Source organism: Gymnodraco acuticeps, unplaced genomic scaffold, assembly GCF_902827175.1.
Source record: "Gymnodraco acuticeps unplaced genomic scaffold, fGymAcu1.1, whole genome shotgun sequence".
In the NCBI taxonomy this organism is placed as follows: domain Eukaryota; kingdom Metazoa; phylum Chordata; class Actinopteri; order Perciformes; family Bathydraconidae; genus Gymnodraco; species Gymnodraco acuticeps.
The window spans coordinates 1,255,742-1,270,004 of record NW_022990685.1 but is presented as its reverse complement, the minus strand read 5'-3'; the positions used below and the strand labels follow the sequence as shown (position 1 = coordinate 1,270,004).

At 42.4% G+C, this 14,263-nt stretch overlaps 1 long non-coding RNA gene across 1 annotated transcript; it reads left to right on the top strand.

Moving 5' to 3' along the window:
- Window positions 1–1,981: 1,981 nt before the first annotated feature.
- LOC117555397 lies at window positions 1,982–4,536 on the top strand. Its single transcript, XR_004570394.1, has 4 exons — window positions 1,982–2,187; window positions 3,895–3,978; window positions 4,198–4,280; window positions 4,456–4,536. It is a non-coding gene; the product is annotated as an uncharacterized LOC117555397 (long non-coding RNA).
- The last annotated feature ends 9,727 nt before the right edge of the window (window positions 4,537–14,263 follow it).

Sequence of the window (14,263 nt, the reverse complement as noted above, 5' to 3'; positions counted from 1 at the left end):
TTGAATGATTGTGGAACATAGCCTGATAATAAAGACATATTCATAATATTTAATAAATAAGTGCTAATTAATGGAAAAACTTCCTTCAACAGCTTAGTTGGAATTGGGTCTAACATACACGTTGATGGTTTAGAAGAGAGAATCATTGAATTTAATTGTTCAAGGTTTATGGCTGAAAAGCATTCTAGTTTACTATCTAGTGTAATATTAGAACTTACGTTTCCGGGAGCTGTTGATAACACTATACTGGTCAAAGGCAAGAGGTCATTAATTTTGTTTCTAAGAGTAACAATTTTATCGTTAAAAAAGCACATAAAATCATTACTACTGAGTGCTATGGGAATAGAAGGCTCAATCAAGCTGTGGCTCTCTGTCAGCCTGGCTACAGTGCTGAAAAGAAATCTTGCATTATTCTTATTCTCATCTATTAATGAAGAGTAGTAGGCTGCTCTCGCTTTACGCAGTGCTTTCTTATATTCATTGAGAGTAATATGCCAAATTAAACGAGATTCTTCAAGTTTAGTAGAACGCCATATCCTTTCAAGTTGTCTCGACTTTTGCTTTATTTTGCGGGTTTCGGCATTATGCCATGGAGCTAATCTATGTTGTTTTATTTTCTTCTTTTTCAAAGGAGCAACAGAGTCTAATTGTATTCGCAGCGCATCTGTAGCACTATCAACAACATGATCAATTTGGGGTGGTGTACATTTTGTATAAGTTTCCTCCCTTACATGCAGACATGCTATCGAGTTAAGTATTGGTGGAATCTCTTCCTTAAATTTGGCTATAGCACTAACAGATAGGTTTCTGCTGCAGGAGCTTTTGACTAATGCTTTGTAGTCTCGTAACAGTACTTCAAAAGTTACTAAGAAATGGTCGGATAAAGCAGGATTATGCGGTTCGACTAATAGTTGCTCAATTTCAATACCATAAGTCAGAACAAGGTCGAGAGTGTGATTATAGCAGTGGGTTGGTTTATTTACACTCTGACAAAAACCAACAGAATCTAATATAGAGTTAAATGCAACAGTAAGGCTATTTTTATCATCGTCAACATGAATATTAAAGTCACCTACGATAATTACTTTATCTGTTTTAAGAACCAAAGTTGAACAGCACGTTCTGTTTGAATGACAGGAGTAAACAGCTGACAGCCGCTGTGAAACTCCAGCGGTTAGAGCGATGAGAATGTCCGTTCGGCACCTCATGACGCATCTACTGAGTACCGGGCGGCTGTATATATATATATGGATGTATAATAAGAACGGCGGGAGAGTGTTGAGTACTGGCACGGTGCATGAGTACCGGAGTACCGCCAGCATGCCGGTACTGAGCAAGAAGTGCCGGTACTCCATGGGTCAGAACCAGAAGTGCCGGTACTGCGTACCGGTGAGTACCGGCCCAATTCCAGCACTGCCTTTAACCTTAGTTTGAGACTTGGTTGAAGGTCACCGCGGCCCCAAATTTTGCAAGCGGGTTCCACACAAGTGAAGCAACACACTCTCAAAGTCTCGAAGCGCCAAGCACCTTTTTTCAATTTTCTCTCCCTCCCTCACCAAAGGGTGTCCAATCTTTAGCTCTAGACAGGATTTTGTGAGAGTTTGACATTAGATTGAAAAAAAATGTCTGGGTGAGTTACGGTTCCCATATTTCATATTTCTTATCTGGGCCCTATTTAGAGGCCCCTGGTGAAAAAAGTATCTTTCCAGCCCTTTCCAAAGTCAGGTTATTAAAGATGAAAGATTATTCAACAAAATATTTCAATAACGTGCTTTAACCACTAGGTGTCCCTATCTACCAATTGGATCAAATATATAAGTCAGCCGAATTAGTGTTGATACTGAAAGGAGACGTATTGTGTGAAAAGAAATGGAATATGTTGTTTAATCGCTGATATATTTATATTTATTTTATTCTGCTGAGAAAGTTGAAGATCACGTGACATACACGCCAGAAAAAACGTCATTTCTGGATATTTGTCCACTGGTTTGCCTGTTAACCGTAGGTGTCACGTTTGAAGGGACGAAACGGAACGTCATCGCTCGAACGGCCAATCATATCGCGCATTGAGGAACCCAAAGCCTCCTAACAGAGATGCCTCGATCCTTTCGAAAATTCGCACGGAGGCAACAGTCAAGGTGAACATCTGTGAGTTTCTCCAAAGCGGTTACCATCGGTAAACAGCAAGTAAGTACTGCCCATAATGTGGATTAGTGGTGGATATTATGTGCTTTCGATTGTGAACGCCAGTGGAGTAGTGTCGTGTTGGTTTGTACATGGTAGCGAATAGATAGCTAGCGTTAGCTAGTAACATTAGCTTGATAGCAGCCATGTCCACCTTCAAGCAGGTGGCCTTAACGTTAGCCTAGCTAGTGCTAGCCAGCGCCGTATATGGCTATGGTAGATGGCTCTGGTGCTAGCCAGCCAACTGTTGCTGACTGTTCCATTTGTTGGCAGAAGGCTTATGCTGTATTCGAATGAAAGAGCGAACAATGAATATTTTAACCGGTAAGACTGGTATAATTGCCATTGGTATAAGCTAGTTAGCTTAGCATTGCTGCTAAGTTTGAATTCTGACGCCATGGTCTAACTAACTTACTAGTAGGTTAGCTGATGTTAGCTAGCTAATGAATGTTTCTTGTGCTAGGTGCTTGGTGGTTTCATGACATTGTCTAATCAAATTAGACCTAATCTAAATCGGTGTCAAAGTTGGTAACGTTAGTTGCTCTTACAATGTTCTTAATGAATTCGTCACAGACCCTATTGCACATTGGTGTCACCACGTGTCATCACTAGGGCTGCAACACACGACTAATTTGATAATCGATGAATCTATCGATTCATCGATTATTCGGATCGTTAAGGTTTTAACTGTACTACTCAGGGTTCGTACGGGTGCTTGAAATCCTTGTTAATGCTTGACATTTGACGTGTTGTTTTCAAGGTTAGGAAAGTGCTTGAATTTTGGAAATGGTGCTTGAAATTGAGATAAAGTGCTTGAAAATGTAAATGCTTTACTTTTACAATAAATTGCTGTCTGACTGAATAGTTCGCTTTTTAGATTAAAAGAAAAGAATTGCTTCGCTTCTACATAAAACAGCTCCGCTGCGGCCTTCCCGCGCTATGCGCGCGACCTGCAAGTGTTTGTGTTACGTGTGACCTGGGCATTCTGATGAGAGTGATAGATGACTGTGTGCCAGGAGGTTGCAGTTTCAACGAGCGTTGGCTAGCAGAAGACAAATACAAGCCATGGCTAAGACGAGGGTCAAGCCCACGAGTAGCCTCCTGCAAAGTTTGCAAAAATAACGATGCGAGAGTCTGAGCTGACGAGCCACATGAAAGGTACGCCGTAGTAGAGCATTTTAGATTAGGCTAACGTTGCATGTTACGTTTGTTTAAGCTAACGTTAGCTAGCTGAATAGCGATCTCGATTGAGGGATAATAATAATTGCAGGGGACAATCATTTCAGAGGAGCGTATCTATGTTAATATGTGCGTTACAGACGCCATCCTGTGGCGAGCAAAGTTTCAATCACTCAATACTTTCATCAACACTACTCTGGATGATAAAGGATTACCAAACTCTCTTGCCTCTTCACAATGTTTACAGATTCGCAATGTTTATAGGTTTGAAATGTTTATAGGTTATTGCAATGCGTAATGTTATTTCTCTGAAAACACAATTTTTTAAATCTTATTTTACTTCTATACTATTCTAGCCTAAATTAGCTTCTACTTTTACCTGCATTTTGTACACTGTCCTGTTTTGCACTTGTCCTGTCTTGTCCCTGCACCCTGTCCAATGTTGTCTTTATGTCAGTACCTACCAGCAACACATTTCTAGTATGTTGTAAAACTACATGGCGAATAAACAGATCTTGTATCTTGCTCTAGGCCTACTGATTGCCTGCCTGGTGTTGACCGACGCGACGAGGTGTATTGCCTAAATCCAATCCACGGATTGCTTCCTAGTTGGAGGTAGGCCTAGTATGCAACACAGACCGTAGTTTATAGACTGTGCATAACTGCAGTCCCCAGCTCCAGTGCTTCCCTCCATGAAGTACTGAAGCTCAGACATTTGTTACCTGTGCAGCACACCTGAGATTAATCACTTCATCCAATACTGTTTGACAGTACATTTATGTGAGCTTACCTCTCTTGCTTCCCTGTGGTGGTTTTTTACTGCCTCTATTCCAGATTTGACATCCTCGTGATCCTGGTGTGCGTGCGCCATCCTCGAGGAAATTGCTAGTGACTGTTCGAGTGTTGTTGCAGCTAAGGTAGTTAACATTTCGATATGATTGTGACTGCTGTCTCGTCTAAATGGGATGCTCGACTACCTGACCTTGAACACCTTTACAACATGCTCATGTTCATAATCTGCATGCAAACTGAAAAATTCCTTTTGTTGGTTGCCTTTGTAATTTCTCCTTTCTCTGGTCTCCTTTTTTCTAGGTCATCAGAGAGGACAGACCATCCTGCATTTCTGTCAGAAACTGGACAACCCGAAGATCAGGGAATTTCTGGCCTGCTATGATCCAGAGGGTTCGGAGAAGGCTGCCTGCATCCTCCAGCTCCTTATGGTCTACTTTAAGGAGCCTACGGAGAAACTGATGCTCGAAGTTGATGTAAGTTTTTTAAAATGTATTTAAATATTTAAAATGCTAAACGAGTGATTACATTAGGGGCAACTGAAGCTCAGTTGGTAGAGCTGGTCGTTCATCGACCGTAGGGTTGGTGGTTCGAATCCTGGCTCTGACTGTCCGCATGTCGGAAGTGTCCTTGAGCAAGACACTTAACCCCCAAGTTGCTCCAAATGGGCCGAGCTGATCTGTGTTGAGCTGTAGTGCGCGGATTAGCTGTTGCCTTAGCATCACCCAGGCGGGGGCTACACATTGGTTTGCGGACGTCCATTTGTAAGCGCTTTGGGTGTCTTGAAAAGCGCTATATAAATGCAAGTAATTATTATTATTATTAGACCATTTATTATGTTCTGATTTACCTCTGACCAATGAACGATCTTCATCCTTGCATAATGTTAAATCTATGCTATTGTGTGTTACTTTGTTTCAGACCTGTGCCACTGCTGCTGATGTAGTGAATACTGCAGCACTCCCAAGCACCCCCTGCTTGATCATTCAAGGTAATGTAATGTTCAGGGTTGGGATTGTTCCTGTTTATACTGGATTTCCTGCTTTTCTGACCTGAATGGCTAGACTTCACTGCTGCTTTTATTCTAGTTATATAATTTCTCTTAGGACATCCCTGTTCTGCTCCACCATCGATGAGGTATAGGATACTGAATAGTTACTCTAAAGAGCTTAAGTGTTCCTTTGCATCAAGGGGAGAATCTGACTGAAGGCCTTCCATCTCTCCTGCACTCCATTCAAGTCCAGTCTGTGAAACGACACTTACGATACTCTGACGCCATATGTTTCAGCGATTCGCGTTAGTTAAAATCTATAGCCTGTTTCAATGATTCAGGGGTCTGACGAGTTGACATGTTCTCGTTCTAGCTGGGCTCGTAACCATCTACCCATAGAGGAATGAGGTTAAACCGTCTATCCATAAAGGCAGAGGGAGGAGGGCTAGGGAGTTGCTTTGTCGTTCAGCCAGATTCTCCTATCTGCACAAACACCTTTGATGCTTTTACAGTGACTGTTAAGTAGCCTACCTCACTGATGGTGGAGTAGAAAAGTGCTGTCCACCTGGAGGGTTCTGTGTCATGTCCTTGCATGCTCTGCACTGTATATTTTCCTGCTTTTTGGTCCTTGGCAATCATGAATGTTACTCGGATCTGGTATTGACATCTCCAGCTCAAGTATTATTTTTGATTGATTCTAGGAATGTACCTATCCACAATAACGCATGACGGGGTATCTGTTCATTTCAGGTGACACAATGAAGCCTTCTGGGTGGATGCTATCCATCGAGGGACAAGTGGTAATGGGCCCACACCCATTTTTTTTGCATGGGCTAGCTGCTTTATTCAGCAGCTACTATGTCTTCAACCTCAAATATCCCGTTGGATCATGCACACTGGAGTTCATCCAAAGGTATTGTAACACTCAAACACATGATCAATGTCATCAGTAAGACTTGTCATGCAAATTTGTGTTTCACTATCTTGCTATTAAGTCCATGCCTTTCTACAGAGGCTATAAAGTAGATTAAATGCTTTGAGTATGAAGCCTGGAACCAAATATGCGAATTGGGACCACACCATCACTTGATGTTGCTGGGCTAGCTTGTTAAAAAATTGACATAATGGTTTAATTCACAATATAGTATGGCTTCAAAATTCAGATAAGTAAGTAAACCTTATGTTAGAGGTACCTGAGGCACTCTGCTAGGCTACAAATAATGTTATTGTGAGAGGATGATCCAACAGGTTTGTACTAGTAACAGTCGGTGTGGGAAAAGACACAGGTGAACACCTTGATAAATGCTGCCTGCAATACATGAGTGTATTTAAAACTGAAACTTATCTTTGCTTATTAACAGATGCTTCTTGGGCATCAACCCGGAGAAAGGCTCCAAGGCAAAGAAGCGAAGCTCCATTAACCCTCACGTGAGCACCCTTCACCGGAAGCTGATAGACTTGGAATGGTCTGCATAGACTGCATGGTGTGCGGGGACAAGTTTAGTGGGAAGCATTACGGTCAGTTCACCTGCGAGGGATTATTTGTTTAAAGGATCCGTTAAGGGTTCATCTGTTTTTTATGGATAGTTGAGGTGAACTAGTTCATGTTCCTGTTTGTTTACTCTGTTGTTTATTTTGTCAATAAATATGCCAGTGGGCTTCCATTGATTTTACCTCATTTGTGCGTTTGGTGTGTTGTTTTTAATTGTACAATAACATTAAGTGCATTTTTATAGTGCAGCTCCAGTACTTCCAGGAGGAAGCTCACACTTTGGTTTCCTGTTAAACTTGGACAGGAAACCATTGTATGAGCTTCCTCCAGGAAGTACTGGAGCTGGGAATTACAGTTATGCACGTGTATCATTGTAAATTACTGGCTACTCCTGCAGTACTTTCACAGTACATATTGTAAATTCACAGTAAATTACTGGCTACTCCTGCAGTACTTTCACAGTACATATTGTAAATTCACAGTAAATTACTGGCTACTCCTGCAGTACTTTCACAATAGAAATGTAAAAGTACAGGCCCTTGTTGTAATTAATGTACAACAAAATAATGTAATTCCCCAGTAACATACTGTAATATCACAGTAATTGAAGCTGTGAAGTTACAGTATACAGTTGTACCTTTACAACAATGCATTGTAATATCATGGATGTGAAATTACAATACATTGCTGTGAAGACATTCACAGTAAATTGCTGTGAACCTTACTGTGAAAGTCATGCAACAAGTTGCCAGGTAATTATTGTGAATTCACGGTGGATATTTTTACAGTGTGGTTCAAACGGCATCCACCAAACAATATGATTTATCTCGACCTCCCCAAAATAACCAAAATCTGATACGGTGTGAGATGTCTTTTTTAGCTGTTCTGTCGTCATTTCCTGCGATCTTCTTCATGCAGTCAGTCAAAATGAATGAATGAATGGGCGTTTCTTTGACTGTTTATAGACAAATATGGGCGTTACGTGAAGCCTGCAAAAGCTGCACCGCATTTCGAGTCGATTTATAAAGGGAAACCGGCGTAGGAAGTGCTGTACGCACTTTCCTCGCCGGTACGCAATGTTTGGTGAATCGGAAAATGTCGGAACATTTCTGTACCTATTTTTTGGATTTCTACTGTAAGCAACCTTCCCACGTGAATCCTACGCACGGCGTTATAAATGAGGCCCCTGGGCTGTGTGTGACTCCCAGTTTGGCTACAATATAAAGGATTGAATACACTCTTACAATATTGAACTGGATTAAAACAATAGAACCAAAGAAGTCAGGAACGACATAATCAATGCCGAAACAAATTAATCCTCAACTGAAAATAGTCCCAAACAAATTCCCTCCTGTTTGAGTTAGTCATCTTAATATGGCTTGAAAAATTAATAAAAGGGTTGTAACAAAAACCACTAATATGATCAAAAGAACAAGATTGTGAATACAACAGCAAAATGGGTTTGCTCTGGAGGGAGGCTGGCATCTCCCTTAGGGATAAGATGAGAAGTTCAGTCATCTGGAGGGACTCGAGTAGAGCCGCTGCTCCTTCGTGTTGAACAGAGCCAATTGAGGGGGTTATGGGAACCTGGTGCCAACATAGGGAGGTGTTCCAGGCACATCCAGCTGGGAGGAGTCCCGAGGCAGTACCAGGACCAGGTGGAGGGATTGTATCTCCACGCTGGACTGGGAGCAACTTGGAATCCCCCAATTGGAGCTGTTTGATGTGGCCAGGGAAAGGGAAGTTCGGGGCCTTCTGTTGGAACTGCTGGAACTGCTGCCTCTGCGCCCCGACTCCGGATAAGCGGTTGACAATGGATAGAAGGACAATCAGAAATAACAATTATAAAAAGGAGAGCAGAGTTTGGATCAGCCAATGAACAATGCTCACTTTTTTCTTTATAGAAGGTGCGTTTAACTAATGATAACAATCAGCTCATATTTAAAGCCTAGTTACCACTAAAATAATTTAGGAGCTACTGTGGTTCTTTAACAAGGCAAATAGGAGCTGATAATATTGGTGTGTCCTCTAATACATTTACCACCCAAACTAAAAGGCCTAGACAGACTTGGACGGGCATCTCTGAAACATTTTATTTAACAAAAAACATTCAAATAACTCCAACAAAAGCGCAAACACAAAATATACCTAGAGTAATGTCTCTTTGAGGGCTCTGAGGTAATGTCCATCTCAAAATATATTTTGTGTTTGTGATTTTGTTGGAGATGTAAACAGTTTCTGAAAAGCCAGTCTTCTTAAAACAGCATGCTATTCGGTCACTCCACAAAATAAAGCAACAAATAGCCTATATAATCCAAGGCAAACAAATCTTTGCAAAAATAAGAAAAACACTTAAAGAAGAAGTGACTCAATAGGCGCATTCACACCGCAGTACTTTTCCCACAAAGGTTCATGAGAGCTTAGTTCATGAGAACTCTTTTGTCGCATTCACACCAAAAAGAGCCGGTACTAAAATTAGTTCATGAGAACATTTTCACCCCCTTTTCAGTCCCTGCTAGAGCAGGGACTTTCGTGGGAGAAAAAGGTTCCTATTTCTGATTGGCTGGGCGGATTGCAAACCACGCCCCGTAAAACTCCCAAAAAGTTTTGTGAAGCCACCATTTTATTATCCTCGCATTAGCATTATTAGCATTAGCATTAGCCCCGCGCAGAAACGCAGAGAGACTAACCCCCTAATCGCACCAGGAGCGTCTGCGCTGCGGCTGCGCCGCGCTGCGACCTCCTCCTGCGTCCTGACCCACCAGGCGCATTTCAAAACGTTGCGGAAGCGGAGCGTCTTGTGTGCAGCCTCACAGTTGTTGGATGAACATTCCACTTCCTGCCTGCGCCGCGCTGCGCCGCGTCAAAAATAGGATTCATCCTATATTTTAGAAATTCCTTGCGGCGAGGAGCTTCTGGGACGCTTCGAGCCGCGGCGCAGCGCGGCACAGCGTGTCTGGTGGAATAGCACCCATTGACTAGAGTGGCCGCGATCGCTAAAAACGCTGCAGCCGCAGCGCAACGCAGTGCAACGCAGCGCAACGCAGCGCAGACGCTCCTGGTGGGATTAGGGGGTAATTTATGGCAACACAAAATAAAACATGGGAGCGGTGGAGATGAGGAGGTGTCGGCGTTCTGGCGATTTACTCGGAAGGCTTCAGTAGAAGCTGCTGGGAGTCCCAGCAGCTTCTACTGAAGCCAGTCCCCAACTCCGGGGACTTCCGGCCGGGGACTTTGGGCGGCAGTATACGCCGTGAAGTGTTTTGCGGCCTGCCAGTAAACCCAAAGCAGAAGAAGAAGAAGTGACGTGAGCGGCTTCATTTGCCTAATCCACCCCCAGGGATTTATTCCAGTGTGAACGCGATCTGTACTTAGTTCATGCGAACTAAAGAGTTCTGTGACTGTGTGTGACCAGAGAGTTTAAAAGCCAGGTGTTCAAGTGAAGGAGCAGATGAGATGGGGATGAGGCTGGTTTTAATGTCCTGTCGGTGTATTACGGCAATTCCACCACCTCGGCCCTCCGAGCGTGGCTTATTTATGTATGAGTATCCATTGGGTGTAGTGAGGTTGAGTGAGAGATAATCCAGAGGTTGTTGCCAGGTTTCTGTCAGACAGAGAAAGTCCAGTTTATTGTCCAGAATGAATTCGTTGAGGATTTATTGTTGAGGGACCGGGTATTAAACAGAGTGAGCTTCATATTTATTTGTGTGGTGAGGATTGACTCAGGTGTCATTGCCAGGGCTTGCAGACAGGGGTTGTGATGACGTAGTCGAAAGGTGGGTGTGCGCTCAGCTGACCAGAGTACGGGGATGGAGTGACCTGTGTGAAAGTAAACAAACTTGCGACCGGAGCCTCTATGGATGTATCTGGTTCATTTTAAAAGTTCGTGGTTTTTGATGGCAGAGATGCATAACGGTGTGGAATGGTTGTTGAGTTGTAGAAGTCTCGCAGCGGAGTACCTCAATGCCAGGCCAGGCAGGAGAGACGGAGCGTTGAGTGGACAGGTGAGCCGGGCAGCCGCTAGCATTAGCAGCTAGCGGGTATCCTGCAGCTTGATGACTGCAGAGATGCAGGCAGCTAGCTCCAGGTAGTCCATGGAAGAGGGGTCCAGGCCAGCCAAAGGCAGGACACGTTTTGAAAAGTCCGGGAATGGGGTGGAGGCAGCGTTGGAGGAGCTAGGCAGGTGAAGCCGGGAGGATCAGAAGGAGAGCAGGTGGAGCGGCGAAACGGAGCCGGTGTTTTCAGGTAGGAAAACACGGACACTTTCACACATCTCAGTGATCCAGGCAGTGGAAGATTGACATATATCTTAACCGGACTGGTCAGCCAAAAAGCTGCTAAGAAATGTTGAGGAAAGAGTAGAAAAGAGTAAAAACAATCCAGACAGAGAAGTGGCGAGCAACCGACGCCAGCGTCCTCTCACATCCGGGGATTGTGTAGCCTACTTGTTGTTGATACTTCCAAATCTACCAAAATCTACCAAAATCTACAAATTCCCTCCAGCAACCGGCCCGGCATGTTCTTTGTATTCCTCTTGTGCCCCTTTCACACCAACGCGGTTCCCGTTCTAGCTCCGTGCTAGAGCTTTTCTGGTTCGGGACCGTTTTTTCTTTTCAGCCCCCGTTTTGTTCACACCGCCCAGAGCCCGACTGGTGCTGCCGCTGCTGCGTCATGACGTCACCGTTTACGTCGCTGATTTTCTCCCCAACGGCGTCAGGTCGATGATCGTGTTGCTTTTAATCATACGAAGCCAGATTAAATTAAATAACTACTTCTCAACCCTTGTACTTTTCTCCAGAGTGCCGTGGTTCATTGTTTATTAATGTGTTTCAGCGGCATTTACCGACCGCTGCAGTGCTGCCCGCTGTTTGGCATCACAACGCTGTAATGAAAGTTTCTCTGGTATAAAATGGGTTAGCATAGCAACCGAAGCTAAACTGACTATCTTGACTACTTGTTGTTATCCTATTGTGGCATAAGCCGGCACATTTTACCGGCGTATTTTTCATTATGATTCTACTTGTGATAGCATGTAGCCTATAGCTGCTATAATACAAAACAAAACGTCTGCCTGCTCTCCACAATGATCAATAACAGCGAATGGATGGTCAAAGTAAGGTAGAAAAAAACAGAATCACACAAAGCCTGGTTAGTGTTGCCTGACTTTATAAAGTGCCGTTTTTTTAAGAAGTGTGTGGTTGCGTTCTAGTCACTTTGGACAGCGCTAACTTTCATTTGCCGTACTCGCCATAAACTGTTATTGCTCAGGTTGATCCTGCCCCCCGCCTCCGACGTAAGCGTGACGTATGCGGTTCTTGTTTCTAGACCGACCATTTTTTGGTGCGTGAAAAGCACCGGGTTTCGGAGCTTGGTGGCGGCTCCGCTGCGGTGTGAACAGGAAAAATCGGTGCTTTTCAGGCTCTAGCTCCGAACCGGCCCTGGAACCACGTTGGTGTGAAAGGGGCATTACAAACACCAGCCTCTTAAACAAACAATTTCCTCTCCCTTTGTTCCCCACCCGCTTTCCTCAACTGATTAGTTACAGGGAGTTGACATTTATACAAACAAACTTCATACTATAAACATATGTATTATCTTAATACATTGGTGGCTCTGTCACATAATGTGCAGTGATTTAGCGTTTATTCAGATGAGCGAAGTGAGAATAAAAATGTGCAGGTTTACAGCTCAGTGGGCCAGATGGTGCCGTCAGTTAGAGGGACACATTATTTGATCAACCAGATGCCCTGGTATTCTTCATGTTTATTTGTGGTAAAAGAGACCTTGACAACATCGTGGCAGACGTCATGTTTCTTTACCGGCAGATGGCTCAGAGAGGAAGGCAATCCCCTCCAGCAAACACAAAATACTTTCAGGGACGCGTCCAAGTTTCGAGGAGAGTCTCCGGTGACTTCCCTCCTGAACAGATTTTAATCCTGAAACAGTGAAGTCCTCTGACGTATTCGTCGTGCGGCACATAATGTTTATTTCATTTTCTTATTCAGTATCTGTGCCACTAAAAACAGCTGTATGGACGGACTATGTCTGAATTTGGGATATTCCTTTAAAAGTCCTGGTTCTAATTTTTGTCAAATGATGTGTAAGAATACAAAAAAAACACCTTTTTACTCTAACTGCCAGGACAATTACTAGTCTTTGATTTGATATTTATTTTGGTAAAAGTTGAAAATAATATAGGAAATAAAGATTGATTTGCTAAGCTGCACACTTTTTTTGAACAGAAATCTGTACATTGAGTTGATACAGGTTTAAATCTATTGTTTAATTTTGAGACAAAAGTTTTGCAGAGGAAATATTGGATATCTACGGTGGCCGACCAGTGCAAACAAGCTACAATGACCCAAAACACCTATTAGGAGAACGCGCTGCACTTTCAAAAACAGTGTAGAAATAAAAACAACTTGAAAACAAAAAGCGCAAACATTAATTTACCAGCTTTGGTGTGGTCTGCAGAGGAAGTGTTGAATGAAATTGATGACACTATAAAAATGTGTTTATCTCCGTAGGCCTATACCTTTACAAAGCTATTCAAATAACACTTGTTAAGCAAATATATCAGAGAGGTAATATTCTGAATGGCTGTGGACTTCTACACAAGTTTACTTACTCTGATATGCATGTATATGTACCACACATTTTCCATAAAAAGTGTCTGTTTGTCTATAACCTATTTTAAACAAATTATTAGACTGTTGAATCTAATATTGTTGTAGATGTTTGGTTATCATGGGCTATTTTTGGGTTTCTGAATAACAAACACATATGTATTGACTATATATAAAGTAAATATGTATTGTCTGGCACCTGTTCGCAAGCTATAGCTTCTTGGGGTATCCCATTTCACATGTCTCCATCCTGTCTTATGGTTGCACTTGTATTTCATATTTTTTTAAACGTACATTTTTAGCTTAGTTCAGTGACAGTAACAGTTGGCCAAGTTTATAACCCCCGTTTTGAAACTGCAGTTTATTTAATTGTTTTGGGCCGTTGTAATGCGTTTGCCACTTTCAGCCACCATATTTTTCACATTCTTAGAAAATGTTAATGAGTTTCTTCTCCACAAAAATGTGTTATATTTTATTTATTATATCCATATTTGTTTTATTTATTTTTAACAAATTATACTTTTAAAAAGTGTTGGGAACACAATCAGCCATTTCAAAAAGTGGTTGGGTCATGTCCCCAGTATTAATGACACCGACAGTAATCACTCGTCATGGCCACACTAGTCAGTTTATCAGTTTTTAAAGTAATGCCAATGTAAAAGATGGGCACAACATCAACAAAAACGTGCATTCAACTATAGCTCATATGGGGCTTCAGTAAATCTCCCAAAATCATAGTGTTTTTGTATCAAATTTACAGTTAACCATTTTCCGTGAAAACACAGAAATGTTTGCAAAAATTCTTTACTGATGTAAAAGTAGAAATACCAAAATGCTAATCTTACTTAATAACAACGTATTGAGAGTTTCCATCCATAACATTCTCCCAGAATCACTTCCTGCTTTATTATTGACTTCTGCTGCCACCTAGTGGTCAAACATATCAGGATCATCCAATTTCAGTAAATAACAAGTGATCCAAATCTTTGTTTTAAATCTAAT